The sequence below is a fragment of the Electrophorus electricus genome, chromosome 6, assembly GCF_013358815.1.
Source record: "Electrophorus electricus isolate fEleEle1 chromosome 6, fEleEle1.pri, whole genome shotgun sequence".
Lineage (NCBI taxonomy): Eukaryota > Metazoa > Chordata > Actinopteri > Gymnotiformes > Gymnotidae > Electrophorus > Electrophorus electricus.
The window spans coordinates 30,694,534-30,702,084 of record NC_049540.1 but is presented as its reverse complement, the minus strand read 5'-3'; positions in this window follow the sequence as shown (position 1 = coordinate 30,702,084).

Genomic DNA, 7,551 nt, shown 5'->3' with positions numbered 1-7,551 from the left:
AAATGCAGCCATTGGTAAAATGTAAGAAATCCGTCTGTTCACAGACGTCACTAATGACTCATATTTATTCCCACAAATTTCTACAAGAGCCAACAATCCTGAGGGTTGCACAGTGCTTTCAACCACAGTTTTAAGTTACAGATAAAATAAAAACAGATCACAAAAGTTAAATACCTTCTCTAGACTTGGACACCTTCTACCCTCTATGAATTTATGAAGGGCCCAGTGGAGACTATGTAGCACATAATGAGTAAAGGTTTTCAGTTTCTCTTATGATTATATTTAAAATCTATATTTACACAAAATGTGAATATACACATACTGAATAAATAATTTTTGAAATATAGATGTCGTGTTGTGAAGTTCAATGACATTAGGCCTACTGCTAGATGACTTTTTAATGCCGTAATCTCCACAGAGCTTCAAATCTCATTTTGTTGCACTTGTGTTTTCTCTGGGCCAGTCTTTAAACCATAGTTTGTTTTATATTCAGAATGTGCTGAAGGGAACTCCCCTTCCAGAAGCTGTCAACGCACAACTGCGTGGTAACAGCTCTGAGCCCCGCACTTCTCTGCCTGGTGTCTGCCCGACTCTTGTGTGGCAAAGCAGAGAATGTTTGACTGGTTTTACTCTATCATAGACATGACTGTCAGCTTGTATATTGATTGGTGAAATGTTGAAATGTTTCTAATGCTATAATTAGGTCACCTCCATCTACACATAGCTCCATTCATAATGCATTGTTGTTTAAACCACAGCATGTGTAAAATACTATGGAAAGAAATTATTTCACCGATTCAGTCTTACAGATTACTCCTATGTCAGATACAAATGATTTGGCCCTTTCTCTCACAGGAAGCTACCCAGGTACTTGAGCAGTATCTTGTAATCTCAAAGCTGGACCACTGCAACTTGCTACTCACTGGTCTTCCTCTGTGGGCTATCAGGCCTTTACGACTAATCCAGAATGCAGCAGCACGACTGGTCTTCAATCTTCACACACATCACTCCACTGTTGCGTTCCCTTCATTGGCTTCCAGTAGCTGCCCGTATCAGATTTAAAACCTTGATGCTTGCCTACAAAGCCAAAAATGGACCAGCCCCTCCCTACATGATGACAATGATCAAAGCCTGATCTGTACCTCAAGTACTTCGAACCTCAACTATGGCTCGGCTTGAAATACCATGCTTCAAGTCTCATGGAAGACAAACATTCTCTGTCCTCACTCCCAGATGGTGGAACGAACTTCCAAACACAACAAAGACATTTTGTTTAAGTTTTATGATTTAAAAAATAATCATATAAGATGGTGGAACAAATGTCTGTTTGCTGTCCAGACAGCAGAGTCCCTTGCAGTCTTCAAATAAAGACTGAAGACTTATTTATTTTTGGAATATTTAAATGACCATTGATCCTGCACTCATGAAATTTTACACTACTGTTGAGTATCATACTGTAGCACATATCGTTAGGCATTGTTATTGTACTTATTGTTACTTACTTATTTTGCACTTCATCTAGGTATCAGCAATGATTCCAATAATTCAGCAATATTCTAGTTCAGTTATCTTGAACTCTAACCTACTGTACTGGCTAGAATACATTCTATAAGTAGATGACAAATTACTTTTGTAAGTATCTCTGTATAACAGCATCTGTTAAACGCTAAGAGTGCAAAAACGTAAATGTAAAATAATAATGTCCTTATTTCTTAGCTAACTCGGTGCAGCATACAAATTAATATATGCACAGAAACTTAAAACAGTGGTGGTCAAATGTTCCTGTAAAAATGCATGAAAATCCATCAATAATAAAGCCGGTCCTGCCCCTGTGGTGAACTACTCTTCACGGTTGGCTTTGTGAAGTAACTAATGGAATGCAAACATGTGTGGGTCCCTCCCTGTTTGCTTTGCCTGGGTGTGGAAAGCCCACTCATCTTGTATGACATTAAAAAGAGCAGCTCTTCCAGCTAGTACTTTCGCTCACATTGTTTTAAAGGCTGTATTTACACACTCTGCAGCCCTATGTGTGTGTGCGTGTGTGTGTGTGGCATGTGCAACAGAGGGCCATATGATGCTGCTCAGCTATTTTAGCAGAAACTCCCAGTCATCAAACAGGTATGTGTTGACTTTGCTTGCTGCAGTCACCTAGTTAAGTTTGGGATTCGATCACAGCTTATTCATGACCAATGACAGTAGCTACATAAATGACTAATTAAAACAGGTCAGGATATGCACAAGGTTTTCCCCCACAGCCCTTTAAACACACTGTGAACGCCTGTGAGAGAGAGTGTGTGTGTGTGTGTGTGTCTTTCTTTCATTCTCTCTCTCTCTCTCTCTCTCTCTCTCTCTCTCTTCTGGACAGCTTTAATCAGGTCGAGGGCAGACACACAAGCAACTCATTCACCTGCTCTATTAGGGATTAGCAGAGCTGTGATTGGCTAATTACCATTAGGGCTGGTCATTATCAGTATGGGCCGTCAGCTGAAGGGAGGGGCGTGTTTGCCCTGGGCCTACCTGCATGCTCTCAGATAATCCTCTGTTGACCAGAGGGGTTCGTAAACCATTACAGGTCACAACCTTAGACTGAAGGTAAACAAATTCTTAGCTAATGAGGGGTACTCCAGCAAGCACAGACATCACAGACTGATGGTTGAAAAGGAAGTCAAAGTGCAACATTGGCTCTCTAGGACAGACTGCTTGATAAGACTTTCCTCACAGGGCAAGCGTGAAGTAATCACGCTCAAACATGCTACAAGGCCTTCACTGAGTCGCTCCCACTAATCCACTTTGTAGCTTTTGTTCAGTCTGTTGTGGGATTAGGGTAGGGAAAACCACATTTTTGAAGATATTTTAAAAGATGTAGAATCAGTTAGTGTCTGCAGTGTCTAAGCATGAAGAATGCAGACCATACTCAATTCCAGGTAAAACTGTTGTCATTTCATTGCAATTAAAACGCCCTGAATATATACAATTTTATCTATTTATTTATTTATTTATTTTAATGCTGGAAAGTAATCACCTATAACTGGCACCACACAATTAGTTCATCTGCAGGCAGTTCTAATACTCAGTAAAGTTTATACTGGGACTCATATGTTCAGGTAAGATGCAGAATGGGTTGTTCCTAACCCCAGCCTGCATCCCACCTGGCAATCCTGCACCCTGCCTGGCCATTAGCTGAGCTATTGAAGTCCATCTAGTGCTTGTTTTTAATGAGGGAAAGATTTAAATGTCATCTTAACTTTTACACAGACTAATAGGGAAACTATCATGGATGCAACACATTCCATATAAAAACCACATCATGTTAGCATATATACACAATACACACTTGTGATTTCTATCTAGTGACAGTGGCTGCACCAGTGCAGGCCTAAGTCCACAACGAACACACAGAGAATGAAACGGAACCAACACCAACATCACCTGCCTCTGTCCTGCAATCCCTCTGTGCCCTAAATCCCCCAGTACACAAGCAGCCCCCATTCCTAGACTAAAAAGGTGTTCAGAAGGGCTCATATTACATAAAGACCTGTTGTATTGTAAAAGCTGACAAAAGTTGACATGAAGTGTACTGGCCAAAGAACCTGTGACAGTCAGTCAGAGTGAGAGAGCTACATCTCCATCCCAGCCCCCAAACCAGACTGGTCCACAGCCATGTGTTGTTAATGAAAACTTAATACAAACTCTGATGAATCCAACTGCAGACGGATTCCATGGCTGCATGATTGCAGTGGTGTAATCAAAACAGGAGAGTCTCCTAACACTGCTCCCAGCCACAGGGGAGCAGTGAAACAGAAATACTGTCATCGACAGGAATCTGCCTTAAAACGTTACCCGACACGCTGCTTCGGCACAGCAATTCAGACCAGCTGCGCCCCCTAATCCATTAACCAGTGGGGATTAGTGCAGGCAGTGCTGCTTCAGCCCTGCGTTAATTACAAACAGCATCGTTTCAACAGGAAAAGGCCGCATACAATTACAGCCTGAGACGGTGGGCTCTGATGGCGAGCTTCCATGCTGCAATCTCTGATAACTACACACATATGCATGTATTTGAGCATTTCTGGCACTACTACAATATTCTGTATGCATAATACAATATAAATGTACTGTGTGTTCTATGTAATGTATTAAGTCTTATAATGAATAACGAACCATTATATATACACACACACACTTGTGTCTAAGAACTAAAATTTCAACTTTTGTGATTACAAAGCTATTGAAAACATATTACTAAAAACATATTAGACATCATGTAATCTGCCTTTATATGTACTCATCAGAGTGTAACATGCAGCTGGAAGTACTCAGTACTCACTGGGTTCGTACTGTTAGTTTTAAAGCATTTATATATGTTTGATATAAAAAAGTAAATGCACTTATTTTGCCACAAGTAGCAGTCATTTCAGCTGCGCACAGTTGTGTATCCCATGTTATACACATGAGAGAAAGTGCTCTAATCATACTATACACATCTAATCCGTCTCCCTCTAACCCTCTTTCTAAACTATTTGCCTCGCACCCTCCATGGGCTAGTCTGATGCCATTTTGTTATTGTTTGTTTTTTTGTTATTTAAGATAACTAATGTTTTGGCTAACATTAAGGGGTGAATGTTGAACCCTATGGCTGTGTGTTTGAAGAGATTTATGGCCTCTTACAGTAGTGGTAAGCAGAGAAGGGAGAACCAGCTATCTTCTCTCACTGCCTTTAAATCTGGATGGAGTTAAGTGTTTGTGTGTGACCCAGTACCCTCAAATCTATCTCTGGAAAAATAATCACTCAATTTTACATTTTAAGAGAAAAGACATTAACGGAAGAATCATTTTGCATTTTGGCAATTAGATTTTGTCTTTTGGTTTGTTTGTTTGTTGGCTTTTGCTGTATTGCACTGATATTGGCTGCTTGTTGACAGTTGGTAAGATATCTCTGAGGAAAAACACTCGAGTCCAACAATGAGTAAGGACAGCGTTGCAAAAGAAACAAAGCCCGTCATCACCTGCTATCTGTTTACCTAAATGTTGTAACATCTTAGACATGCATGATAACATCAGCATTGCATGTTGCTGCTCAAACCTACATTATCTAGAAGAGACATATACAATCTACACAGATGATATAGTAAACAAGAAAATCAGAAAATTGTACACAACATTTCAGCTAATTGTCTGCTTTTGTTGAATGTATTGAGTCTACTCCATGATGAGCAGGCCCAGACACTATTACAATATCCAACTGTTATTGATTATTATCTGTTAACTATAGCCACAACCAATAACAGAGAACTATCTTTGTACACATATTACAAGTTCCAGTTTGTGTGAACACTTCTGTATCTTACTTGTACTAATTATTTTGATAATAACTTACAGTTGATGGAATTGAAATGCCCAAGTGCAGTTAATATCACTTATCTGTTGATTCATGATGTCAAATTGCTTTGTCACATAACCTTTCCATAATTGTGACCTGAACTGGGCAGCTGCATTCTGGATGTTCTCAAGAACAAGTTTTTTGAGCTGCTGTAAAGTGATCTAACCAGGAGCTGTCAGAGATAGAGATGGGGCAGCATGCACCATGTCTGAGCATCAGAATGTGATCAGTGTAAGATGTTTGAGTTGGTGTCATGTTTAAAATGATGCTGTGCCCATGGACATGATATTTCACACGCACATTGAGAGGACATCAGCATGTTGGGAGCACCCCTGAACCTTGCAGGGCTCAGACGCCATTGTCTAATCAGTCCAGGGGAGCGTGAGACAAACAACACTGAGACCTACAACCCCTCCTCAGGTGTCTAGTCAGATTATGACCAGCAGCCACTCAGTCTAGACAACATTTCTGTTACATTCACACCAGACAAAGCCTGGACTAACGGATGACACAGATATTTTAATAATGTGTGTGTGTGTGTGTGTGTGTGTGTGTGTGTGTGTGTGTGTGTGTGTGTGTAAGAGAAGTGACAAATCATAACTCTAGCAAAATGGTGATATTTCCTTAAAATCTTAAGGCACATAAATTGAGCCTCAGGATATCCAAGATGCTCAGTTAGATAAATATTTCACAAGCTATATTTATATGGTGTTGGGGAAACATATTTCAGAATAATATTACTGTATGTGTGTATTCAGGTGTGCAAAAATACATACCCTGTACTACAGATTAACTTTGTAATAAATTTGCTTTCCTCATTTAAATTTGATGAGCATGTAATGAAAATTTATAAATGTGCAAACAATACAGGCACGGAAATATTTTACAGAGTGAAGGGTTGGACTCCCAATATGGTCTATGTACTGTTATAGTGTAATTGAACCATTACAGTGTAATTATACTAAGAATACTATACTAACAATGTGTAATAAGGAACTGATGCTGTGCGCAATCTCAGTGCTTACCCAATGTGCACTGGCTCTGTTTTCCATTAAGGACAGAGTATCAAGGTGTTTAATTCATTATATTACACTGTAACTGTACATTTACAGTGTATAACAGTGTTAAAACATTACTACAATGTCAATATTTGCCAAATCTAAAAATTACAAAGTGCCTATGCATTACTAAAATAATACATTAAAATGTATTATTAATTACATTAATAATGAAACAATGAATAATAACACTGCCTACCTTTTCCCATTTGATGTTATGTTTAATATTTGCTAAATATTATTATGCCTTGTGCTTATATGCTTTAAGTAAACAAAAGTAACAAATCATTGGGTGCTGAAAGTAATAACATGCATTATTACTTTTTAAAATTATTTAATATTAGTCATTTGTAATAAATTACATTTTAAATGTAATTTCCAACACTGGAGAAAGTAATGTAACAAATGTAATAAAAAGTAAAAAGTAATATTTAATTATAGAACATCTGAGTGCATTTCCGCCATGTCCATTACAATGCATGTATTCTCTTTTCTTTGTCTTGCCTTTGAGTGCAACAGGTCTGAAGATTTACCGTTACAGTGCTAATAAATATGGCCTTTGAGTGTATGGTGGTGCTTCCTAATGATTTTTGCTGACAGGACCAGTGATGACACTACTAAACATATATTTATCTTTTCAGCCAACTGCAGTGCTGAATATCCTTCACCAGCTCTCGAACCATGTGTTCTTGTTTTCAAACCCATCACCCAGATGACAGTCCAGATACCCCTCCAAGCCCTTACCTGCCTCTCATTGAGTATATGGATTTGAACCCTGTGCTTTTAGATGACATCCATGAGCCTATGTCTGCTGAGTTTGTAGAAGACAATAGCAGGGAAAAGCCAGCAGTGTCTCTGTCAGTTTGTGAGAGAGCCCTCAATTCCAGCATAAGCCTTTTCAAGCTCCACAGACTCACCTCCCCAAGCTCTGCTCCTCTCCTTAGCAACTTTCCCAAGCCCCGCCCCTCTCCTTTCCTCTCTACTCCCTTAGTAGGTTCCTCAAGGTCTGCCCCTCTCCACCCCCTTAGTAATAGGCTTGGGCCTATAACCGATATTATCGCATAGCACGATAATTTAAACCAGTCACGATACTAGGTAAAATTATCGTTATAT